At 45.6% G+C, this 27,601-nt stretch overlaps 1 long non-coding RNA gene across 2 annotated transcripts in view; it reads left to right on the top strand.

Annotated features, from left to right (window-relative positions):
• LOC146835386 (uncharacterized) overlaps positions 1 to 27,601 on the top strand; it is a 105,315-nt gene that overhangs the window by 45,698 nt on the left and 32,016 nt on the right. For both annotated transcript variants that reach the window (XR_014960433.1, XR_014960432.1), the window contains exon 2: positions 24,594 to 24,653. This is a non-coding gene — a long non-coding RNA (uncharacterized LOC146835386). The remainder of the gene's footprint in view (positions 1 to 24,593; positions 24,654 to 27,601) is intronic.

The raw sequence follows: 27,601 nt of genomic DNA, 5'->3' as shown, positions 1-27,601 counted from the left end.
CCGTAAATGATGTATCGGCTACAGAAGTCTGAAAATCCGATATGAACTGCTCCATGGAATAACAAAGCCCTCAGGTGTTTTTTTCACAAACCTATCACACCTCTGCCCCCACTCCCTCGCCCCCCCCCTTCTCACAGAACAGATATACACCCAGATCTCTTTCACCCCCACCCTGCTCCCCGTGGATATGTACCAGAACGAGAAATTGAATTTCCAGTCGCTTTTATTTGAATGTAATTGCTCGGTTTCACCTCATTGCCTTAATTCCAGTGTCTGCCCATCACTGGTAATTTAGCAAGGGCGGCTATGTATCACTTCTTACAGATCTGCCTCGTGCAGGCGTGCTAAAAATCAATCCCCCGCGCGCGGAGAGCGACGGCCTCGCCTCGGAGCGCGCGACGGGCTATCGACAGCATCGGTGACCTTTAAAGGTCACCGCCAGAGGCCGACTCTGTGTGCTTGTCTACAAGTGAAGGCTCTGGACTCTCTATGCGAGGCTCCCGGTGTCCCGCACGAAGGGAGGAAAGAAAGTGGTGGGGGGGAAGGGTCGAACCAACAATTTTTCTTCTAGTTGAGTCCAGCGAGGAGAGACGAAACAGTTTTCTTTTTTTTTTTGCATTGGTTGAATTTTTCACGGCTGAAAAATTAAAGCAGAAGCTGAAGAAATTCGTGGTTTGACCCTGCACGGCCTTTTCACACAAATCAGAATTTGTTGTTCTTGTGACATAATTCAAAAGTAAATGAACGATATGCAGACCTTCACAAAAAATTTTTACATCTCAAATTGATAAAACTTTGTGAAAATCATTGCGTGCACCGCGCGCCTGACATTTTGAAACAGCCAGCCGGGTTTCATGTGGGCGTTCTGTCGCAGGGGGGGCGTTTCCTCGCAGGAAAGCCCCGTAAAACTGACGCAGTGAAATCTACAGGATTTCACTGAGTCAGTTTTACGACGCTGCTGCGGCAAATCCTTACGCCTGCTTGAAGCAGGCGTAAGGAGTGACGCACCGCGTTAAGTATGGGCGGCCCCTGTGCATTGCAGGAGTTGAGTTGCGCTTGCGACTCGACTCCAGCAATGCGCCACCCGTACGCCACAAGATGCGTCACGCATCTTCCCCTCCTTGCACCATGGTGCGCCGCATTGTAAATGCGACGCATCCGTGGTGGCGCGAGGGGGGGGGGATTACGTGAAGTATCTGTTCTGGCGCATCCCTGCTGATTTGCAGAGAGATGCGCCAAAAGTTGTAAATCTGCCCCCAACAATGTGGCAAGGTGCTAGTCTGCAGCTAGAGCCATAACGCCCATTCATGTCATTTAAACACCCTGGAAGCAGTGGTGGCTTCTCTATCATGAAAATGTTTTATTTCACTATCACCAAAATTGATGTTTACATCACACTGTTCCCAGAAGCAAGGGTCGCTCACACATTACAAGAGTCCCAAGAAGGGGCCCTGCGCGCGCGCACCCCCTCCCCTATCCCCCCAATAATGACGACACTTATCCAGTTATTCTGGGCTTTAACCTGGAAAGAAGTACTGCTGGAGGCCCTTGTTGTCAGCATTGTGTATTCCCCAAAACGAAGACAAGTTTTAATCATAATGAAGGTGCCACAAATGAAGGGGGCGCTCCTTTATTACACCCTCTAGGTCACTCTGGGAAGTTTAAAAGACAGCACTAAAGAATGGATTTCCTATTGAACAGCCTTGGATAGAATGTGTTGAATGTGCACAACTCTCCTAATACATTTATGTTTAAAATACAAAATAAAAAAAACATGTGTTTTTTAGCATAAGGATCTCTTTAAAACCAATATACATTAAAATCTCAAACTAGATACATAATAATACCACAGAATGTTCAGAATAATATACCTCTCTTGACATATTATGTGGAATAATTTGACTTTTCTTGATCCTTGTCAGAGGCCAGACACCCCTAGGGGTGCCCGTGTTGCTGATTGATTGACGTCATTTGCTTTTGATTCTTGCGTAATTAAGTCTGCCTTGAAACATGATTTGAGGGCATATTATCAAGCGAGTTATCGCCCGTTTTTCTTTTATCGCGCTATTATCAAGCTGGCGATAACAGACTTAGCGACAGATTTCCGGTGATAGCAGCCGGATTTTTTATTGCCTTTCATGCCTGCGATATTTATCGCTAATGACATGCAAAGTTGGCGCTCCTTCCCGGAAAAGTCACTAACACAACATCGCGCTATTATCAATGATGACCCGGACCCGAGAAGCGACAATAAAGGTCGTGCTAAGCCCCGTTAGCACCAGGGATTTAACACCGGATAAAAACATGACTTAAACTGGTGATGAATGGAGCCACATAGGAAAGACTGGGCCAGAGCTCCAGCAGAAGAGCCACAGATGCCAAGGAGGGGGTGATCATGCTGTTTAGGGGTTCCACAAAGGCAACAACAAACACTGCCAATGCCACCCCCCCAGGATCACCCCCGAGGCAGCGACGAAGAAGACAGCGGGTACTGTGCAGACGCCACAAGCGCAAGTCCAGCGGGGCATCCAGGCTCTCATCATGGTGATCCTTGATGTTGGGGGGCTTGAGGGGGGGTTGTTGATGTGTGCTGCGCTTGGCCCTGGGTGCTCAAATCTGCATTTAACTGCAATTGTACATCTTTTCTATGGTAGGTGGACTGATAGGCAATTTTTTCAAAGTCCACACTTGCGGGTTAGCGTGCGTTTTTTTATCGGTAAGAGCTTATCGCTTGTTTCTGTCAGCTATCGCCGGTTTTCCTCTCGCCATCTTGCAGTGGTTAGCGGCACTTTTAGCGGAAGCTATCGCCTGTTAGTACCATGTTGATCATAGAACAATAACAGGGCGGAAGAAACAGGCGATAGACGGCGATAGAAAAACTAGCGCTAAGCTAGGTTAGCGTTAGTTATCACCAGTACTTGATTATATGCCCCTAGGTCTTCTATTGCCACATAATATCAGTGGCCCTAGTTGCATTCTAGGATATATTAGAAGGGATGAACAGGAGAGGGAAATACTGCTTCGTATTTGACGAACTGTGACATGAATTGCACGTTCCACTCCAGGCAAATTTACATTTTTCAACCTGCAGCAATTGTGTACCATTTAATACACCTAGGGCCAGATGTACGAGCAGCGGGTCACAATTTGCGAGGTGCAATTTGCCATGTACAACAGTGTGTTTAACACTGTTTGCGATTCCCAATGGGGTCGCAAATTGTGAGGCTCATTAATATTTGCGAGCCCATTGGGAATGACAGGACCACCATGTCTGGGACTGATTTAATTTTTTTTTTTTTTTTTAAAGAAACGTTTTCATTTAATTTTTTAAGGGCAGGTAGTGGTCCCTGGGACCATTGCCTGCCCTTAAAAAATATTTTTAGAGACAGTCACAAAGTGGAAGGGGTCCCCTAGGGAGCCCTTCCAAATTGTGACTGAAGAGGGTGGTAATTTGCTAGTGTTTTACAACCACAATTGTGGTTGCAAAACATTAGTAGATACCTTTGCAGTCGTTATTAGGAAGGGAATGCCCCTTCCTAATAGCGAGTCGCAAAATCTATTTAGCGACTCGCAAATAAATTGTGACTCGCTAAATAGGCTTTGTACATGGCCCATGAGGTTTTTGCATGCGCAAACGGGTCGCAAACCCATTTGTGCATGCAAAAACAGGTCGTACATCTGACCCCTAGTGTGGCCTCCAGAAGTAGACACAAATCTGTAGGTGTAGCACCTCGATTGGGCACACTGATCTGGATTAGTCCGTCTAGAATGACACACAGAACTTGAGATGAGGCTGATGTAGAACTTTATAAAAAGCCTCTAAACTTAGATGCATTTCTCAAGATGTGGCCTTCTTGAGTGCAAATGCTCAATACATGGATTCTACTCAAGGATTCCTACATACTCTATTCATCTGAAGACCTTAGAACCAAAGACAGTATTCAGATTTTGACACTTAATCAATCAATCAATCAGTCAATCAATCAGGATTGATAAAGTGCGGCTAATCACCCAACATGGTATCCAGGCGCTTGCCGGTCCGGGAGGATTATTCGAACAGCCAGGTCTTGACTGCCATTCTGAATTCCGGACGTGAGGTGATGGTCTGGAGTTGCGCAGGAGGGAGGCCGTTCCAGGCCTTTGCTGTGATGTGGGAGAAGGAAAGTGGTCCACTTCTGCTTCGGTAGATGCGGGGAGTATGGGCAAGTGAAAGCTCAGGACTGAAAACAACGGTACTGGTGAGGTGTCCAGAGTGGGATAGACAGTACTCAGTATGTGGCATCCAAAGCTAGACCTGATACTTCAGATGTGACCTCAAGAACTGTACAAATTACATGTGCCTGTCCAAACGGGACCATACATTATTGGTAGCATTCAGAAATCGAAGCAGTGCTCCATATATGACCTCAGGAAGACACTTTAGATGCGCCTCTCCAAACGGGACAATAAAACCCTACATTATTGGTAGCATTCAGAAATCGAAACAGTGCTCCATATTTGACCTCAGGAAGACACTTTAGATGCGCCTCTGCAAGCTGGGCCATACATTATTGGTAGCATTCAGAAATCGAAGCAGTGCTCCATATATGACCTCAGGAAGACACTTTAGATGCGCCTCTCCAAACGGGACAATAAAACCCTACATTATTGGTAGCATTCAGAAATCGAAACAGTGCTCCATATTTGACCTCAGGAAGACACTTTAGATGCGCCTCTGCAAGCTGGGCCATACATTATTGGTAGCATTCAGAAATCGAAGCAGTGCTCCATATATGACCTCAGGAAGACACTTTAGATGTGCCTCTCTAAATGGGACCATACATTATTGGTAGAATTCAGAAATCGAAGCAGTGCTCCATATATGACCTCAGGAAGACACTTTAGATGCGTCTCTCCAAACGGGACCATACATTATCGGCAGCATTCAGAAGTCGAAGCAGTGCTCCATATATGATCTCAGGAAGACACTTTAGATGTGCCTCTCCAAACAGAACATTACATTATTGGTAGCATTCAGAAAATCGAAGCAGTGCTCCAAATATGACCTCAGGAAGACACTTTAGATGCGCCTCTCCAAACAGAACATTACATTATTGGTAACATTCAGAAATTGAAGCAGTGCTCCAAATATGACCTCAGGAAGACACTTTAGATGCGCCTCTCCAAATGGGAACATACATTATTGGTAGCATTCAGAAATCGAAGCAGTGCTCCATATATGACCTTAGGAAGACACTTTAGATGCGCCTCTCCAAACAGAACATTACATTATTGGTAGCATTCAGATATCGAAGCAGTGTTCCATATATGACCTCAGGAAGACACTTTAGATGCGCCTCTCTAAAAGGGTCCATACGTCATCGGCAGCATTCAGAAATCGAAGCAGTGCTCCATTTATGACCTCAGGAAGACACTTTAGATGCGCCTCTCTAAACGGGTCCATACGTCATCGGCAGCATTCAGAAATCGAAGCAGTGCTCCATATAGGACCTCAGGAAGATACTGTAGATGCGCCTCTCCAAACGGGACCATACATTTTTAGTAGGGGTGGGTGGAATTTTTTATTCTGCTGGTGGAATTAGAGTAATTTAGTAATTGCATGCAATGCGGAATTACTAATTAATTCCGTCATTACGCTGGCGGAATTATATCAGCACCGTACTGGTACTTAAACAGGTCTGACAGGGAGCAGTCTCTCTATGTTTAAAAACCACTGCAGGTTAAACTTTAATCAGCAGGGATTTATAAACATGGAGGGACTACACACTCTTCCACCCCTGTTTAAGCACCACTGCAAGGCACATGCCCCTTGGTGCTCTTACGTAAGTATGTAAGGGCACCGAGGGGTATGCACTGGAGTGGAGACCCCTTGGTACCCTTACATACTTACATAAGACCCACCAAGGGCTGTGCACTGGAGTGGATACCCCTCTGTGCCCTTACATAGCAATGTAAGGGCACAGTGGGGTATGCACTGGAGTTGATACCACTCGGTGCCCTTACATCGTAATGTAAGGGCACCGAGGGGTATGCACTGGAGTGGATACCCCTTGGTACCCTTACATACTTACGTAAGACCCACCAAGGGCTGTGCACTGGAGTGGATACCCCTCTGTGCCCTTACATAGTAATGTAAGGGCACAGAGGGGTATGCACTGGAGTTGATACCACTCGGTGCCCTTACATCGTAATGTAAAGGCACCGAGGGGTATGAACTGGAGTGGATAACCCTTGGTGACCTTACACACTTATGTAAGACCCACCGAGGGCTATGCACTGGAGTGGATACCCCTCGGACCCTTACATTGTAATGTAACATTGTGGTGCCCCCTCTGCTCCTTCGTGGAATTCTGTGGAACTTTAATGTCATTCCGCAGATTGAAACTCCGCCAATTCCACACACTCCTAATTATTAATGGCATTTAGAAACAGAAGCAGTTCTGTATATGTGACCTTGAGAAGATGTGGTACTTCAAAATTTACTTAATACATCAATGGTGGAGTCAAAACGTAATATATACAAAAAATGGTGCAGGTGGCTAAACTTTTTTTTATTGATGCTGCACATTTCTACCACTAGCTGTTCACTTCAATTCGCTCTGCCAATGCCCACGCGGGCAATGCCCACTTGCACCACTGGCGTGAGTTATCATACTTTCGTCTCCTCAAGAGGGATTCACAGATCAGATTTACAATGGTTTAGTAGTACTTTGAAACCATACAGGTAATAGAAATCAACAGAAACTGTGTAAACACCTTATAAATGATAATGCTTTGGAGAAAGTCAATAGCCTAGAATTTGTCCCAGGTTTGCATGCTCTAGTTCTAGGAATCTAACCAGCAAACATGAGCCAGGCACAGAGGAGAATGGACTTGGAAGTCTAACTGTAGGAGTGGCTGAATAAATTAGCTTAGAGCAGCCTTCATAATCCTAGGGAGTCGGTTTTAGTCTAAGCCAAACAAGAGAGTGCCACAGAGAAGAACCTTGCTATTGAACTGTTCGAACACCAGACTTCTTATAGCCATGTAGTTGAATCATTTTGAGTGGCAGACTTTAGTATTCTAGAAGGAAGGAAGGAAGAAAAACTGGAACAAATTTTCCAGTGACCAATCATGCAGTATTTTGTGTACAACACATAGGGATTGTAAACTTGATATTTTCTTGACTAAGAGCCAATGACGGGACAGTAGCAGAGGAGACGTGATCACATTGATTCAAGCCAGACAGAAGATGGGCATCTTGCTTCAGAACACCTTGAAGTTTGTAGATTTATTTGATATGTGGATGCATGTAAAGGCTGTTTAAATAGTCAACGTGGGAGACCACTACTTCCAGGATGATGTCAATTTTATGGGAGAGGATCAGAATGCTCTTCACAAGGAATTACTCATTGCAAGGAGGACAGGAGACTGTGCGCATTTGAGGTGCAGAGGAGAGACTGTGGTCAAACATTACACCCAAGTTGTGGGATATCACCACTCATTGAAGGGGTGTTCTCAGGGACACAGGCCAGGAAAAGCAGGTGGGTTAGAAAGATTGACCCCACTAGCAGGAATTTGGGTTTCTCACTATTTTTATATAGCTAGTTCTACATCCAGCAATGATATTGTGGTAGGCGTAATGTGATTTACCAGGAGTTACAGGAATTGTCAACTAGTCTGAAGAGTAGCTATTGTCACTGTATATATGATATCCTATAACATAGGAGACTAGACGTCATGCACACGTGGAACAGCATTGAATATAGAGTTGCTGATTGAGGAACACAACAGACAATTGAGGTGAATACTACAAAGAATGGGACAGTTTCACCTGGTGAGTGCAGTTTAGCAGGAGGGAGAAGAACCAAGAAAGGGCTGTTCCACTGAAGACTGTAGACTGTTTCAGAACTGCCCGGATTGCCAGCTTGCAGCCTCTACGTTCCCCGAACGCCTACTCACCAACTGTCCACGGAGGAGGGCGGGACTGCGAGGACCAGCCTGCTAAGCGCCCGCAGCACCATCGGCGCAGCTGGGTCCTCTTCCCAGCCACTCCCCCTGGTTAATTCAGCGACTCGCGGCCCCCGCTTCGCGGGAGCCGCTCGGGGATAAAAGCTCCAGTTTCCAAATGAACTCTGTCTGCCCGGATTGCCAGCTTGCAGCCTCTACGTTCCCCGAACGCCTACTCACCAACTGTCCACGGAGGAGGGCGGGACTGCGAGGACCAGCCTGCTAAGCGCCCGCAGCACCATCGGCGCAGCTGGGTTGTTGGACAGGCCACATGAAGGGCTTGCTCCCTCCCCGCATGACAAGGCCCAAGCCCCGGACTCCCAGGTGTTACCCACAAGGGCAACCCGCACCCCGTCTCCCAACGGAACTCCTGCCCCCGGACATCCATGTATCATGGGGCCGAACCACTACCGGCTCCCCCGGCCGGATCAGCCGCCATCGTGGACACTGCGCCACGAGGCCGCGTGGCCTCAGCTCGACCCTAACCCTGGGCCTGGCCCGGCCCCGACATCCCGGCACCACCCTCCACCCAGGAGGTGAGCGGACCACTTGGCGGGTCAATGGGAGAAAGAAGTGTCGATGGCTCTCCCCCGCCAGGTGCCGATCGCCCTCCAGCTCCCCCAGGCGCTGGCTCCACCCCCTGCTGGGTGTCTGGACTCCCTCATCCCGGACCCCCCGACCTCCAAGTGCGAGGGTCCGGACATCAAAGGGCGCCAGACCTATAACTAGGGCAGCTCCAGAGCAGGAAGGCAGTTGTATCCTGGAGTCGAGAGACACCGAGAAGAACTCATCCTTGACGGACTACCGGCGCTGCTGTAGCCCTGCCTTGTGAACTATCGTCCTGCCTGCTGGCGCTGCCGCGGCCTTCTGCAACCTCCATCCTCGCTGGGACCTGCTGGCGCTGCCGCGGCCCGTTGGAACTACCATCTTCGCTGGGACCTGCTGGCGCTGCCGCGGCCCGTTGGAACTACCATCTTCGCTGGGACCTGCTGGCGCTGCCGCGGCCCGTCCAAGCCCGAACACCGAGCTCGAGGATTGTGAGCTATCCATCATCGCATCAACCAGATTGGTAACCAGACTGTCCCGCTACCCTTCTCCCCAAGCTAAGAGACTATAATCGAGGGGACCCCTGAGTCCAGACCTCCTTGTACCATTCCATCGTACCTCAAGAAATCGCTTATAAAGAAGTTAAATCTTATCCTTGTGTGGTGTACCTCTGTGGGGGGGAAGTTACTCGTCTGTACGATCGCTGGAGACGGCTCTCCCCGGAGACCTCTCCCCTTGTCCTCGGCCGACCCTCCCGGTCCGTCTAACATGGGTCCTCTTCCCAGCCACTCCCCCTGTACTCTTCGCAATCATATTAACTGGCCCTAGTAACCGCGCCAGCGGAACGAAGGGCGGAGCGAAGACCGGGCAAAGAGCGGGCCCTCTGAGGCCCTCAGAGACACGAGAAGACTGGACTGGGGAATTGTCTTCATCTGCCAGTAATCGTGAGTTCAGTGTTCTGTGTTCGATATTTTTTAGCAATATTATGGCTGAGATTGTAGCTACTAACCCGCTACAACATACGGTGCCCCAACCAAAGGCACATTGGTTGATTATTTCAAAAAGGTTGTTGTGCCCACGGACAAGGAGACTACGCTCGCTGAACGAAGGGCTGAGCGACGCCGCTCTATAGAGTGCATTAAAAATAGGACATTAATGGACAATACATCTCCATTGACTTTGACGTCGTCCCTCATTGTGCTAAGTCCTTCTACCTTGACACAGGAGGCGTTAGCTATGGATAATGTCCCTGAGCTGCTTAGAACCACTGATCCTATATCCAGTAATTTTAATTATTCCCAAGGTTCAACCGATTTGCTTCCTCCCAGTCCCATTATTTTTAACAAGGTAACTGATACTGCCACTATTTCCTCTGAAAATAAGGTTAAGGCTTTAACTAAGAAGGCAGGGAGGGTGTTGGTGTCTAAAGCTCCAAGGCCCCCTCCGTCCAAGAGAAGAAAGAGGTTAGGCAATTTGCCAAAAGATAAGATCAAACACACAGATTTTGGCAAGGGCCCTATGCAAACTGTAGATACAGCATCGCTGACAAAGGTTCCATCACTGCCATTAATAACACACGACGTGGCCATAACATCTTCTACCTCTTTGGTTCCCCCCCCTTCTGACTTGTCTCGTTCCCCGTTGCTCTTACCCGATTTAGGTCCGATGCCACCATATCTTGAGAGCATCGAGCAACTGATAAGATCATTTACTCTACCCATTATAGAACGACTAAAAAACATAGAGTCACGATTGGGGAATTTAGAATCTTTAATCATAAAACACCCGGGGTCACGGGAAGATTCTGCTCACCTAGTCCCGCCCCCCCCTATGGTATCAGATGTATCTCCTACTCACACTAGGACTAATGAGATAGGTAGCTCTAAATGCCAGCATAGGGACAAGCCTCCTCACACTATAACCCATCAATGCCATCGACAACATGATGAGGGTGAATTAAGAAAGGAAACAACAAACCCCATTTTAACAACGTCTCCAAATGAGAGGGGTGGGAATCATCACTTAGCTAGAGCAAGAGACCAATATAGCCACCGAGTTAACTTACCCCCAGAGGCGGTTCCATATGTGGTAGTGCTAACAGAAGTTCCGCCTCTGGAAAAGGGCAAAAATGAAGGCTATTACGATCTAAAAAACAAAACTATGCACTGGCTCAGGTCAAATAGACCCCTCCCTCTCAACATCAATGGGGAGATATTGCATGTCCGGAGACTTCCTTGGCTAGGTCGTAGAATTAAGGATCTTGAAGGGGATGTAATCATCATCAACTTTAGAGACCCCAGAGCAGTCAAATACATCTTAGACTACCCTCTGGGTAATACCTGGGGGTTCATAAATCCCCGAGTACTATCATACTTCTACCCAAGATCAGCAGTCTCTTACAATGCATATCCCAGGGCTCCAGTAAAAACGTTGATTCATCCTCACACACTGCTAGCAACCTCTGTTCCCCCTGTTAAACATTGTAACATGTATGCACCCAGTTCTGTGGCCTACGGAAATGTAGCAGAATGGGCTACGGTTCCCCCGGGAGTCGATGATTGCGACTGACATAGTATTTCTTTTGACCATGGGCTTAGTACACTGGTAGACCAGGCTGAGGACATGGATCTGATTCCTAAACCGCAGACGTCTTGCTCAAAATGTTCTATCACTGTTGGGCTACACCTGCCCTTACCGGTGACCCATATAGTGCCCCAGGAATATGCTCCGGCGGGCGCAGACGAATTAGCCATAAAACCTTACCGTTCTGCACATAGGGAGGAGAGGGTAGAGGCGGAGGGCGGTTGTCTATTACGAAAGACCAATGTCTCACAGGGTTCTTTACCTAAAGTACGAAATGAGGTGGGGGTCTGTGCCCCTCCAAGGCCGGTAGAAAGCACCTCGCATGAGATTGCTACGTCCACACATAGGGCTATGAGGTCACTAGAGATACTGTCATGGAACGTGGCTGGGCTCCCTAACAAGTTAGACAATATTGACTGGGAAACCTTTATCAAAGAACATGATATATGCATGTTCCAAGAGACGTGGGCCAGAGAAAACCTTTGCCACCCTGGGTTCGCAACTTTCAATATCCCAGCTAGATGGGGTGGGAAGGGACGCCCGTCTGGAGGTCTATCAATATGGATCGCCTGTCATCTAGGCTGTACGGCCGAGGTGGTAGAAACAAATTCATCTGACATCCTGTGTGTGGTCTTGCGCTGGCCCACTGGGATGGGTCTGAGTCTGGTAAATATATACTCTAGACCGGTCGGAGTTGCGGCCACTTCAAGGACAGTGGAGGATTTAGTGACTTTCCTTGACTCTCTCACCGGCCCAGATACACTCCTGGTCGGAGGGGATTTTAACATTCAGTTTGAACCACTTCCGACTCACTTAGATGGGATCAGCAGTGAGGAGGATGATCTCTGGGGAATCCAAAGCATTGTAGGTCCGCCAGTTAGGGCAACATCACCCCTCCTACTGCAAGTCTTAACATTAACTTTGGCAAATTCACTTAGAGCATGCAATGGTAGGTTCCAAGGGGATAATCCGCCCCAACCAACTTTTAACAGACCAGGACAGGAGTCCCGGATTGATTACATATTGATCCAACTTCAGGATTGGAAACTGGCACTAGATTTTAAAATAGTCCCAAGGTTAGATAGCGATCACAACCCCCTTATCCTTTCACTAGCTGCAGATGGCTTCTTTAGGGGCGAAGTCCAAGGAAATAGACTACCTGCCCCCAGTCTCACCTTATCTAGTAATAGGCGAAGATTAAGGTGGGACAAATTGCTAGAGAAACCGACCCGCATAAGGGCAATATACGAGCAAGTGGCATTAACCCTGGAAAGAGTGGAAAGTCTCCTCCCTCAACTGTCCTCGCCAGAAGGTTGCTCTCCCCTCGAGGATATCCATCAGACCCTCTGCGATAATCTAGCTGAGGTATTGAACCCTGTGGTCCGGGGCAGGAAACAGAGGAGAGAAAGAGCCTCATGGTTCAATGCCAGCTGTAGGGGAGCTAAGAAAGATCTTCTCCAAGCGCTTAAAAACAAGGAAGCATCCTCGGTGATTAGGGAAAAGAGGGTGGCTTTTAAGCTTCTCCTTGAATCTGCTAAAATAGACTGGGATTGGGAGAACTGGACAGAAATAACAACTGCTCTCAAAATCAGAGATTCAAGGAAATTTTGGCATATAGCCAAACATGGCTCAGCCGAGCCTGTTATGGCTATAGAGGGCAACATTGCACCGGAAGTCTGGGAAAAACATTTCTCATCGCTCTACAGTAGAGCTGGGCTAGACCAAGTTGGAACTCAGCCCGGGAGCCTAGTGGCCCTTACCACCGATATTCACTCTGAGATGGAAGACTTTAACCTGGAGGAATTGGAAGTGGCAATTACTTGCCTTTCCTCAGGAAAAGCGCCAGGCCTAGATAAGCTCCCAGGCGACCTCCTAAGGCACGAGGTCAGAATTTGGGCACCATACTTCCTGGTACTGTTTAATGCCATCATCCATGGGATGGCGGTCCCTCCAACTTGGCTTGGGGCGGAGATTGTGCCCATTTTCAAAAGGGGCTCACCTCTGCTCCCTGCCAATTACAGACCGATCAGTCTGATAGACGTCCCACAGAAGCTTTTTGCGAGGCTTCTGCTGGATCGACTTTTGGACTGGATCGAGGAGAGGGACATCTTGAGCCCTTTTCAGGCCGGGTTTCGTCAGAAGACTTCTACCATAGACCAGGTCTTTAGGTTGTCCCTTTTACATTGGAAAACAATACAGCTGGAGGGTGGCAGCCTCTACACTGTATTTGTGGATCTAAGGGCAGCCTTTGACCTGGTTCCACGCGCCAAGCTCTGGGAAGTCCTGGCGAATGTTGGGATGCCAGCTGATCTCCTGACCATGATCATCCGCCTCCACACAAACACCTATGCTCGTGTGAGGTGCGGTGGACAGGGTGCACTCTCAAACAAGTTTCCCGTTGAGAGAGGGGTAAGACAGGGGTGCGTACTTGCACCAACCCTGTTTTGCCTCTTTGTCAACGGTGTTATTGATCACCTCAACGGGGTCCCCAATTCGGATGTCCCGAAGTTGGCGGGAAGGAGGGTCCCAGCAATTATGTTCGCCGATGATACCCTCCTTCTCTCCAAGTCACCTATGGGAATCCAGCGTGTGTTGGATGGATTTGGGGACTTTTGCAGAGAGCATGGATTGGAGATAAACACCTCAAAGACCAAATTCATGGCCTTCAATCCGCCACCCAGGTTCCACCGTATTCCTCGCATAGGGGACAACACACTTGAACGAGTAAACACCTTCGAATATCTTGGTGTTACACTGAACGAGGAATTGGGGTGGGGTCAACACCAGGAGAAAGCCAGGATGAAACTAGTGCAACACATTGGTGGAATACTAGGGATGGTGGGGAAGAACAGGTCGACCCTCAAACCCATAGGCCCTCCCCTTCAAATTTATAGGGTTCAAGCTAGAGGAGCAGTTACATATGGGAGTGAATTATGGGGTCACAAAGTACTGGACAGCTTGACAAAGGAGGAGAACAGATTCATTAGGTGTCTAGTAGCTCTTCCTCCGAGCACACCTCTAGTGCCTCTAAGACTTGATCTAGGCATTAGACCCCTGGAGGAAGAGTTGGCACTTCGTCCCGTGATCTACTGGCGCAGATTGTGGACGGTGCCCGAACTGACTCATTACAGACAGGGCCTTCAGGAAGTTCTCAGCTTCCCAAATTCGGGGAACATTGCCTGGCTTAAATTCGTAAGGAATAGTTTGGTGAGCCTAGGTTTAGATGCACTATGGAACGATCCTTGTAACGCCTGTTCCAAGCTTTCTAAAAAAGCTTAAACTAAAGTGTATCACGATTCCAAGGCACCTTCACTTCGACCTTCTAAATCTTTAGGGTCTTTAACAAATCAATTCCTTCACACGAAGAGTATTTATACCTTTGAATTGGCCCTTGACAATGTTTACCCTGTAATAATCAGGAAGCTTTATTTGCAATGGAGACACGGGTCTTTGCCAATTCGTGCTTTTACTAGTTCCTGGCCCGTGTCGACACCCAGTATTTGCCCGGCATGCAGAGAAAGCGATGAAACTGAGCTGCATCTCATTTTCTTCTGTCCGGGCTACACTGAGGCGCGTAGAAAATGGATCATTCCTATTTGTAGGAACCTGGGCTTCACTAGGTGCCACGAAGCCTTCAGAATTCTTAAGAGCGAAATGGCCGTGCACATTGTGTTTGCTGTGGCAAAATTTTTGGGGGCTTTTTGGCACAAACGGAAAAAATATCTAAAAATGCCAATCTGATTCATTTGTATGTAATTAGCACCTATTAGCCGTGTGGCTGCACCATTTTTAAACATTTTATCTATTGTTCTTAAATGTTTTTATATTCATTTTATGTACTTTTATGGAGTTCCTCCGAAATAAAGTTTTTCTTGAGCTTGAGCTTGTTTCAGAACATGTAGCGGAAAGAGGTAGTCACTGGTGATGTATACCATGGAGAGGTCCAGAAGGATCAGTGCCTTGGTCCCGGGAACTGACTAGTTTTCCCCTGACATTTAGTACAATCTGTTTCCAACACAGTTCTAAAGCCCGACCTGGAGTCATTTAGGAGGACATATGCTTCGGGATGAGAGATGAGCTCGCGAACAACTTCAAAGGCCTTTTCAACACATGATAGGCTGGAAGTGGGTTATTAGTTGGAGAGATTATCAGACTCTAAGGAATGTTTCTTTAGGAAAGGTGTGATGATAGTATGTTTGAGAGGCAGAAGAATGGAACTACTGATGGGGAAGAAATTGATTAGCCTGGTGATTAGAAAAGCAGAGATGGGAGACACGAATTGACAACTTTGGCAGGACATGTCTCCCGAGACAAAGAGGATTTCTTGAAGAACGTAAGGGTGTTGCTTGGTTCATGTTTCTGGCAACCCTAGGGAACACAGGATTGGATGCTCTGAGAAGTCCATCATGCTTCTGCTGTATAACAGCCCCCATCTATGCTGGTACATTCATATCATGACCAACACCACAATCAACACCAGCTCTAACTCCTTGGTAGGGGTGTGCCAAAGTATTGTAATTTGCTGCATCCTAATTATGTGAAATGACCGCAATTTTATCCAAAGTTACCCATAATTATGTGAAATACACCTCACACTCAAAAAATGTCAGAATGGTCTGGCTGAGTTAAAATTCAACTAGAAAATTTAATTTTGAGTTGATTTCTAGTTACTTGCATTCAAAACCCTGCCACTTGTGTTTGGATTTCTAGTTTTGCACTCAAAAATTACCTGAACTGTCCTCTCAGATAACAAAATCTACCTAAAATACAGCTCATGTTAAAAAATTACCCCAGTAGTATATCTTGTATTAAAATTTCTCCCTAAAATGACGCAATGTGTCAAGTCACATCCTTGACTTTTAGCTTTAATATGACAAGACCCTCCTGGACAGCTTGCCTAGAGACAGAGTTGCCCCTTTCAAATTCAATCTCAATGCAGCAGCACACCTCATCTCAGACTCCAGCACATTTGATCACATCACTACTGCCCTAAAATATCTCAATATGCTCCCCAAGGAAGCCCACTCCATCTACACATCAGAATCGCCCACCCCGTTCAATGTATAGCATTTCTGCTCGGAACGGTGGTTCCTTAATTGCATTTAACATGGGTAGCCCAGCAGCTTCCTCTTACCAAGAAGTTTCAGCTCCACTTCATATAAATGCCTTTTCCCAGTTCTGGGCCAATGCACAATTCTCATTAAGTGGGCTTCCTCACGACTAATTACCAATTTTTGTGCACCACGAAATATGAACTTTTTTTACAATTTTATATAACATTACATTTTGTGTGATTTTTTGCCTGTGGTAGAGGGGTTCAAGCAGTAAAATGCTCTTGTGCCATCTGGAGTAATTTTTTCAAGCATAGTATTACCTTGTTTAATACCATCACAAAATTATATGTTCAAATTTCTTTCACACTTTGTGTAAATCTGAATAATTTTCCCAAAATGTTTGGACATTTTGGTAAAAAAAACTACACTAATTTAGCACAGTCCTGATGGATCATCTCACTGTATTTCGGCAATGGTAAATCCTCTTACTGGGTTGACAATGGTGGGTCCTTTCTCTGGGTTGGCGATGGTGAGTCCTCTTTCTATGATGCTGATAGTCGATCCTCTCTCTGGATTGGCGATAGTGGATTCGGTCTCCAGGTTGGCAATGGGGGATCATCTTGCTAGGTTGACGATAGTGTATCCTCCTTCTGGTTGGTGATGATAGATCATCTCACTGGGTCGGCAATGGAATCCTCTTTCAGAGTTGATAATGGTGGATCCTTTCACAGGGTTGGTGATGGTGGATTCTCTATGATGGTGATAGCTGATCCTCTCTCTGGGTTGGCGATGGTGGATCATCTCACTGTGTTGGGCATGGTGGATCTTCTTTCTCATGGCTGGCGATGGTTCCACAGGTCCTCTTTCTATAATGCCAATAGTAGATCCTCTCTCTGACTTAGCAATAGTGGATCCCATCTCTGTAATGTAATGTAATGTAATGTAATGTAATGTAATGTAATTCGGTTTTGTATAGCGCTGGTTGCACTCCATGGAGCATCTTTGCGCTTCTGAGTACGAGACAGGATCTGATGAAAAGATTCTTATGATGTTTCGGAGATGGAGTGTTATATCAGATTTTTACATTTTGTGTCAGATAACGTATAGATCCAGGTTTTGAGGGTGCTTCTGAAAGAAATTTCTGTGGAAATTTGCCGAAGGGAGGACGGCAGAGAGTTCCAGGCTTTGGATCCCAAAACTGCCAGGGACTTGCCTCCTTTGGTTTTAAGTCTGAACTTAGGGATAGTGAGAAAATTCTCATTTTGAGATCTCAGACATCGTACAGGGGCATAGTGTTTGAACATGTTTTCAATGTATTTGGGTCCTGTTTTGTTAAATGCTCTATAGGTAATTAGCAGGATTTTAAACAACACCCTTTTGTGTATTGGCAGCCAATGCAGTATGTTCAGAGCTGTTGAAGCTGAGGTCCTTCTTTTCCAGCCCAACACTAATCTGGCCGCTGCATGTTGTACAATTTGCAGTTTATGGCATACTGTCCTATTTGTTCCCGCATATATACTATTACAGTAGTCAATGCGGGACGTGATAAGGGCAACCGCCACCGTCTTCCTTGCTGCAAAAGGGATCAGATCGAAAAATTTCCTAAGTCCCTTTATTATGCCGAAGCAGATCCCTGCCACGGCATTTGCTTGTTGTTTAAAGCTCAGAGAAGGGTCAAATTTTATTCCCAAATTACGGACTGCATTTGCTGTATTGGGAGGGACGGTGGCGTCTTCTGGCCACCATAGAGTTGGATTGAAGGAGTTGTTTTTTCCAACAGGTAGGATCTCAGTTTTCCCTGAATTGCATTTAAGATGATTTGTGCTCATCCAGTGGAAAGTAGCCTTCAAACAGTTCTGGAGTCTGGCTTCTGCTTGGCTGGATTCACCCTCCATCACTAGGATGAGTTGTGTATCATCTGCATATGCGATGGTAGCTATGCCGAAGGATGATATGAGGGCAATCAGGGGAGCCATATATACATTGAAAAGTGTCGGACTCAAACACGAGCCCTGTGGCACACCTGAATTCAGTGGGATTTCTGCTGATCTAAATTGGCCCAAGGTAACAACTTGTCGTCTGTTTGTCAAAAAACTCTTTAGCCAGCTCAGTACCTTGCCCGTTATTCCTGCCGCGGCTAGTCGGTCTATCAAGATGGTATGCGACACCGTGTCGAAAGCCGCGACGCTGTCTTGGCGATGATGAATTTTCTGTTTATAGTTTCTGTTTCAAGGGCCCTTCAGTGATCCCCTAACCATGACACTGATCCATAACTTAATACAAAAGTTTGCAACCGTGCTCGTTACTTATTGGTCATATTTGGAAGAGGCAAAAATGTTGTCGAGATTTTATTTTGCCTGCATTATGTTGGGACAAGAATAAAAAGACATTGCTATAATTGTATTCTAACTAGTTTTATTTGTTTATATTTGAGTTCGCTGTGAAGATGATTTTGGCTCTGAACATTTGTCCTTGGAGATTTTGGACAGAGTAATGTTCTCTCAAGGCGCACACAAACTCCATCCTTGAAAGACACATGTATTAATTACAAGCAAGAGGTTGACTTTACAAATAGTACTCGTTTGACCTGATGAGACCCCTATGATTACCTAAACAGGTCTAAACATCGACATATAGGTTATTAAAACACATTTTTAATTTGTGTGACCAAGGGCCAATATACACATTGTCTTGGATTTTGTATCGACTCTCCTGTTGTACATATGTGTATCATATTGGTAGGCTATCTGATTTTAGGTTTAAACCTATAATAACTGATAAAACCCCACCAAAAGGAAAATAGCCATCACCGGTGTAAACATATAAACACTGAAAAAACACATTTACAACCACAAACTAAGTGCCATTCAACAAAAGGAAAATATCAGTGAAAGAGTCTTTTTTATTTCTTCCTGAAGGGGCAAATACAATGTAACTTTGTTAAACAAGGTAGCATCAAGAAAGACTGGGCTAACATTACTCTGCTTGAGTTTTGTTGTTTAGTTATTTCACTAAAACATTGTCGCTTCTTCCTTCTGCTTTTTTCAGTTTTGCGGTCTTTGGTCTAAAGATGCAGTGTTTAGATGCATGTTTTAGGTCTTAGTTAGTTATTTTATAAACTGTAGTGAATCAGAAAATATCAAAATCATATGTGATATTTTGGCTACATTTGATTTCACTGATAGGTAAAATGGCTGGTTTCAAAAGAATCTTTCCTAATATGTATCATCACATTTACCCACAGACAGAGAATAGGTGAAATCCTTTGATACATCAGCCCCCATTTCTAGTAAGTCAGTATTGATTGTAAGTGAATTACCAAACACCACAGGCTTTAGACATTCAATGCAAGATGTAGTGACAGGTATATCTGAAAAGAATATTGTCACCAAGCATCTGAGATAGTGGTGAAAACATGAAACCAGATGTATGGTAAACATGGAACGCAGTGTCACATGCAATGCTGCTGAAAAAAGTTCCTACCAAGTTCAATAAAGATTAGAGGGATAGTGTTTGCATTTACAGTAATTCAGCTATGTATATAAGAAAGTTGTATGATGGCCTGTCAAAATCGATACCTGAGCTGAAGTGCTTCCCTGTAAGAGATCCTTGCCACTTGCTGGATGGTATGCTGAAAGCATCCTTACAATCTTCAGAGATAATGAAGAATGCTATTGACTTTGTTGTCTATTCTGGTGCAGTAAAAATATATTTGGACCTCATATACCCTGTGCACTCGCTATCAATTCACATGCACTATCAGTGCAGAAGGCAAGCAATATTTAAAATTAGATTTAAAATTCCATAAACACCCGAAAAACACTGTTTCTGTTGTTTTTAACAGTGCGAAAATGTGTAACCACTGTTTTTTAAGGTATTGAAAAATCTGAAAAAACTCACCAGAATTTACCAAAAATAGAAACGGGAAACAGGAAAGCCTACATATTGAAAATATTTCTGCACCTTCACTTTTGAACACTGTCGTTGTCACCTCCATCCATTCTCACCAAGGAAAATGCAATTGATTTGCATTCAGGATAGCCTTGTTGCAGTTCATTTCTTGATCATAAATTTGAATTACAAAAGGTTGGCAGGTATTGAATATACCTATGTTTAAATGAGACCCAAGGAACAATTATTCTAATTCTTTCTGAGTTTAGGAAGCGTTTCACTTCACTGATCTAATGAGCTCTAAGACCAAACATCCGGCTGAAGATAATCTCAGAAAAGAGATCATCCTCTTCCAAAGCAAGGTGCCACTCTTCACTAAAGAAGTCTGATAAATAATCAGGGGTACCAAATTGACAGTTAGCTTTCTTTCCTGACATCGAGATGTGTCCTAGCACTGGCTGCAAAGGCTTAAACAGCACACTTTTCATCCAGGCCTTTCTAAAGGGATGATTGTAACAGAAGGTCTGTCTGGTTTGAGCACGAGAGGGACGCTTTGTACCTGCAAGTGGGAATACCAGACGATTCAGCATTGACCCCTACTTTATTCAATATATATACCTCACTCCTCTTGCATTCTTGGCAAGAGGCCTTGAAATAAAAACAATCTCTTATGCTGATGACACCACTTACTTTTTTTCTGGGGTAGGGATGAAGTTTTCCCTGCTGAAAAAATCAGAAATCTGTCTGACCGTAGTTTTACAATGGCTGAGTCACCACCAGCTTACATGTAACACTGGAAAGATAGAACTACTATTTTTTGGTGTAGGAGCAGACGAGCCCTGGCAGTCCTCCTCTATGCCACATAGGTCTGTAAAACAATCTAGGCATTATAGGGCATATTATCAAGGACGGCGTTAAAAATGATCTCCGGCTTAGCGGCACAAAACTGCCGCTAAACCGGCGATAATGGCCTTGATAACATGCTCTGGAGAATTCCCATAGAAGCCCAGGTTCACACCAGAACATGGGCTTCTATGGGAATTCCATAGAGCATATTATCAAGCCCATTATCGCTGCTTTAGTGGCAGTTTTCTGCCGCTAAACCGGAGATAATTTTTAACGCCGTCCTTGATAATATGCCCCTCAGTTTGATAGTGAGCTCTGTTTTCTGTCTCAGGTTAATGCAGTGGTCGGGGCCTGTGTCGGTCCCTTACTTGTGCTCAGGAAGTTTCTGCATTTTCTTTCTTTATTTGATTGGACACTGGTATTACAGGCCGTAATAACATCTAGAGTTGGCTACGGCAATGCTCTGTATTTGGGCCTGCCTGATTACTTGATTAGTATGTTACAGCAGCCCACACTGTTCTAGGCCTGGCTCTGAGAACTCAGGAATCCCCTTATCTTAGGGAGCCGCACTGGCTTCCCATTAGCAAGAGGATCCTTTTCCAGACCTTGCTTCTGGTACACAGGATGCGCCATCAGCCTGGAGCTGTGCAGCTCAGAGCGAGGATTTGCTTTATGCTCCACCCAGGCGTCTGCGCTCAGCCAACCTCTTTCTGGGCCAAAATCCCAAGGATTCGGCGGTCCAGAACGGGAGGCTGGTTCTTTTCATTCTTAGGACCTTCCCTGTGGAACAAACTCCCTTTGAAGTTACAGAGCACTTCAGCTACCTCCCAGTTTCGGAAGAAACTGAAAACATGGCTTTTTAAGTAGGATTAGTGGTTATATCTTCCAGTCATTTATCACCGGAGGCGCAGAGCGCTATAAAATGCCCTTTATATTGCATCACGTTACATTACATTTACTTTTCTTTCACGTAACGCAGCAAGATAACTTTCTGCGCTGCGTTGCGTAAAAGCAAAAGAACAGAAATCAGCCATATCATCTAAGATCTGGGGCTCTTCAGCTCTCTCCCAGCGCTTGTGCACTGCGTGCTGCCTAGTGCCAATGAAGGGCAACTACGTAATGAGAAGGATTGTTTTGTGCAGGAAGGCTTACCTTCTTGCACCAAAACAATCCTTAGAGACATGTTCCTCTTTACACATGTGCTGTAGCATGCATAGAAAGAGGAAGTAACAAGGAGAAAACAATATTTCTCCTCCATAAATCTCTGTCAGGTAGACGCATCATTCGGGTGCAAAGCCAGATTTGCAAGAGTTTGTAAATCTGGGTTGTGTCAAAAAACATGGGTGGATGCATGGGAACCGCCGTGCTTTAAATATTTATCGCCTACCCGACTCAAAGTAAGACAAGTTGATGCTATACACTGTATGTATTTACTAAACAATGGAAAGCCATGCAAATCGACTTTGCATGGCTTAGTAAATGCCAAAAACGATTTTGCATTGGGCTGCGTCACAAAAGTGATGCAACAATGACATAAAGTCTAAGTAAATCTGTTCTTCGGGTTCCTGGTGAGTCAACACTTATCAGTGCAAATTACGTTCTCTTCTGTAGAGAGCAGATAAAACTGTGGTCAGAGAAATCAAGAGATGCTTCATTTCCCATAAATCCATGCGTGGAAGGTGTGCGCCAGCACAGAGCCCCGCCTGCACCTGACACTGTGCACACAAAGCGCCCTTGGGTTTACTTCCAAGAGTTTTATGCAAATCTGCGCTCAGTGTACTTGGGAGAAACGGGCAAGGATAAGAAATATAGAATCAAAATTACAAGTGATCAGAGGCATGTCTTACACAATGAAAGAATCCTACAGAAGTCCCACCGCAGCTGTAGGGTCTCTCTCCACTCCCAATGACTTCTCTCGCTAAAATCAGTAGTTATTTAACATTATAACAAGGCTCACCAGCCCAATACATTATACACAAGTACTTCGGTGACCAGGCAGGGCTACTTCCAAAAGACCTATGTGGAATTGGGGTGCGGGCGGATGTGCTCCTAGAGGAAGGGAAGGTCTTGAGACTGACCCAAAAAAACAGATGGAGCTAATGTGGCCGCAGTGTCTGACAACATCAATGCTACCTTCGGATTCAACCCTGATAGAGTAAGTGTGACCTCTCAGGAACTCAGGGGGGTTGGTGTCCTTTCTAGGTTCACTCTTCAGGGCGTGCACCAGTTCATCCCATTGTCTCGCTATGGGGTGTTTTCTGAGCTCCCTCGATTCCTTCCTGTGAAGTGCTGGTCTCTCTGCGTCTGTGCCGTGTGCAGTTCCTTTGATCCACGTAGCCAATGCAGGGGGTCAGAAGCCTTCCATTTCATTGTGCTAGCCCTTCTTTCCAATCACTGTGATACAATCAACAAGCATTAGCAAAGCCAATAGGTCTTGCTGACCTAAGAGAAGCAAGGCAATGAGAGTGACAATGAAGCCAGCCAATGGCAAGCAATGGGAGGGCTCTAAGCACAGATGTAATGAGAAACAAATCCCATAAAAGAAAACACATGTGCTGCTTCAGGCAAGACCTAAAGTATAGAGCATGGTGGAGGGTGGAAAACAAAGCGTTGATGAGATTACAGTGCCCACCAAACATATCGAAGAGCATAAAATAACCAACAGTGCCCAAAACATTGAGTGCTAGGGTAAAGGCAGCAGAGTGTTTAAGTACAGGGCAGCGATGCATCTTTCCTGGGGAGACAACCTTTACCATGCAGCCTTCACCGCTTAGGGAAGAACCACACAGGTAAGTATTTGTACCTTTCCTTCTCAGTACTTCACCACATAGGTAAGCATTTATTTTAAAACATCATTTTTATGTTATTTTTTTTTTAATGATTTTAGGGAGGTCATGTCAGATCTGATGACGCAGCCGCTCATCTTGGAGGGCCTGCATCGTGGCTTCACAGAGATGTTATCAACCCTACTCCTTTAACACCAACCTCTCTTACTAGTGTCGTGGTGCACAGCAAGGAGATGGGTTTGGACTAGGAAAGAGGGTCTTGTTTCAGGAAGTGTTGTGTGTATCCCTCATGTAGTATCTGTTTACCTTAAATGGAATAAAATCTCATAAGTCATTTGAACTCTAATCTAGAGCCTAGCAACTCTTCCTTATGTTCCTAATGTTACTTGGGTAAGAACTCTACCTGCGATCAGCTCGGGCGCCTTTAGGGTTTGCCTGGACTTGAATCTTCCTTGAAGACCCTCTGAGGTTTGGTCTGATTCCATGTTTATATATTTCTTGGATTTCTACAATGTACATGGGATTATTTTAAAAACATTATTCAAACAATATTCGTTCATGCTTGCCTGCTAAATACTTGTACCGTTATGTATTTTTAGATTTGTTATTGCAGTCTTAAAACACAAAGTCTTCAACTGTGTTCCCTCACACTGGCTGGAACAACACTGGTGTAATCTCTTGCAACGTGACTCTGGCTTCTAGAGAGTCTGACCATTTTTAAAATGTAGTTCAAATGTATTTTCCTTTTCCCTTACATATGAGCAGGCTTTAACTTGTTGTGTTGCCTTTACTCAAGTGCTAATTCGCGATGCATAGCCAAACGCTTAGTATTTCAAAAATGTCCCTTTTGGTCATTTGTTACTTGACTAATCACCCTTGTCTTTTCTTCTCTTTTCAGTAACCGGATTCATGAACCGTGGTTCGATGGCTTCGGGGGGACCGCCATTGGTTCCAGGAGGTAACCGCAAACCTATGGAGTTCCTCTTTAATTGGGTGTCTCAAGGCAAAGCACGGTGTTAGGCTTGGGCATGGTTTATATAATGCAGCGTAAACACAAAGAGATGATGGATGGAGCGCTGAAACTTTTTAGACCCTCAACCCCAGTCACTGATCTGGGTTAAATCCATCATCGTTCTTTAGCTCACTTCGCCACCCCAGTTCAGACCCAGCCATATGCAAATTAGTCCTGACCCTGTGCCTCATGGGAACAGTCCAGCCCGAACTGCCAAGCCAGGTCTTCCCTGGACCAAAAACAAGCATCCTGGGACCGGTTTCGGAGTAACACCCCTCATCAGCCAGGATGCTTGTTTCCGGTCCAGGGAAGGCCTAACTTGGCAGTTCGGTCTGGACTGTTCCCATGAGGCACAGAGTCAAGATTGATTTGCATATGGGAAGGTCTGAATTGGGGTGTCAAAGTGAGCTAAAGAACGATGATCGATGCAACCCAGATCTGTGATTGGGGGTGAGTGTCTGAAAAGTTTCAGCGATCCGTCCATCATCTCCTTGTGTTTGCTATGGTTTAAATAATAACTGTACCCAAGATGGCTGCTGAGATCTCACAAGATTTCGGTGAAACCCTTTGAAAGCGGTTTCATGGTGTGTACATCAAATGCAACATCAAACTGAGAGGGCAAGCACGAATTTGGTATTTCAAATAGTACAACACGAAACATAACATGACAAGTCTTGGGGGCTGAGATATGTTTTGGTCTCAGGGGGTTGAGAGTGAGACATCAACCTGGCATATTATTGGCTCAGAGGCATCGATAAAGACATGGCCATGGATTCTGGGCACTCTGTGTGATACCCAGAGAGTGCAATTGCACTTGGCAGATTCATGGAGTAGCGCAGGTGGGCTGTGACAGCGACAGGCCATGACAGGTAAGGGTGAATTTAGTGTTCTGGAGTGGGTAGAGGTAAAGAGAGGTTAGGTTGATTTAGGGTTCAGGGGTGGGTAGAGGTAAAGGGAGGTAAGGGTGATTTTAGGGATGAGTAAATGAAAAGGGAGGCAACTGTGATTTAAGGCTTAGCATGAGTAGAGGTAGAAGGTAGTAAGGGTGATTTCAGGGTTCAGCGGTGGGTAGAAGTAAATGGAGGTAAGGATTATTTTAGGGTTCAGGGATGGGTAGACGTAAAGGGCGGTAACAGTGATTTTAGGCTTCAGAAAAGTTGAGGTAAAAGTAGGTAAGAGTGATTGTGAAGTTCATGGGTTGGTGGAGGTAAAGGCATGTAATGGTGATTTTAAGGTTTGGGTTGGGTAAAGGTAAAGGGGGAGAAGGTTGATTTTAGGGTTCGGGTGAATGGGTAGAGGTAACGGAAGGTAAGGGTGTTTTTAGTGTTTGGGGTGGGTAGACGTAAAGGGAGGCAAGGGTGAATTTAGGGTCAGTGAGGGTAGAGGTGACGAGAGGTAGGGTTAATTTCAGGGTTCAGAGGTGGCTTCTTTTTAGATTGTTTCTTTAACAAATAACAGATTGTTACAATTGAAAGCGCATGCACTGTCTCAGAAGAGACTTTAAAATGTGAGTTCCGCCCTGTAGTTCTTCACATGGCTGAAAAACCCTAGGTAGAACCCTCGAGATTACTCATGTCGGTTCCTGCTAAAGTGTCTGTAACACTCTTCCGCAATCTGCCCACCTAGGGGAAATCCCATAGCATGTGTTTAATCCTTGCTTATGTAACATAACATTGGTTGTAATCAAGTGCTGGCTCCAGAAATAATTCTATGGAGTTTACTTGGGGTCCGATGAGCTCTGTGGAGTATGTTATGTTGACCTGAATGTATCTGAACCTGGCAGTGCAGAAACCTTGTATGGTCAGCTATCCATTATCATGAGACGGTCTGCCCATGTCAGAATCCTGACTATCTCTTACACTAGTTAAGGAACAGCCAGTGTGGGACTAGATTGTTTTGCTATGCCAGGACATTAGCCTCCTACCGTTTCCCACAGCCCTTGTGGCTTGGACCAGTGACGGGGCATGCGGAGATATGGTACTTCAGGAGCATAAATACTTCAGCAGTATAGGTACAGTAGAAGAGAGGGATGGGGAGCCACTGCAAACATGAAATTACCTCAGAAATCCATCCATCCATCCATCCAATCACACAACCCACCCATCCATTCTGTTTTGATACCACGCCAGAACACCTCACGTGCTGTTTGCGAGTATGGGAGACACCACTCTTGCTAAGGAACAAGGAAACCTTTCAAATGAATCAGTTGCAGCGCGGATGGAAGCATAGTGCACATAGCGCCTCCTTCTAGTGCCGGTGGAATCCTGATTCATGTTTGCACTCGGCCTGGGCAACATTTTAATGACACATTGTAGCGCATGTCATTTCAGGAATTCGGTGTAACGCTTATTACGTAGAATTCCTGAAATTATGCTTCTATGCCACGCTGAGTTTAAATGCGCCATTTGCTGAAAATGTACCGCAAACGTGCCGTCCACAGTGAACAGAGAGTGCGAGCGACTGTTGTCGCTTGCGCTTTTGCTTTTTTGTGCTATTTTTTGGGAGCACAATGTGTCCTTGCCTGAAAAACTGAAGCAAGGATGCAGTTCACGCTAAAACACAGCGCTAGGTAATACATATTTGCATATTCCATATTTGTGTGTGATTCCACTTAATTTTGCCAACATATTGTGTAATTATGCAAAAGAAAATCACATGAATTTCGCACCCCCCTAGTTTGCTGCCGAATCAAGGTCACTAGTGCGCTATCATTGACACACACAGCCATCGTTTCCTCTGTCAGTTGTCACTGTGTAAAACTTGGAGAAAACCACACATCTCTATGTTTGACACCTCGGAAACGTGAAAATGTACAGCCTTGGCACATTATCATCACCACACCGATGTGCTGAGGCTGGCACGGCGCGATGTCAGTGCTTAGCAGGTGCGGGATT

This window comes from Triturus cristatus, chromosome 4_2 (genome assembly GCF_964204655.1).
Source record: "Triturus cristatus chromosome 4_2, aTriCri1.1, whole genome shotgun sequence".
In the NCBI taxonomy this organism is placed as follows: Eukaryota; Metazoa; Chordata; class Amphibia; order Caudata; family Salamandridae; genus Triturus; species Triturus cristatus.
Note: the sequence above shows the minus strand (reverse complement) of the source record. Positions and strands in the feature narration are given on the sequence as shown.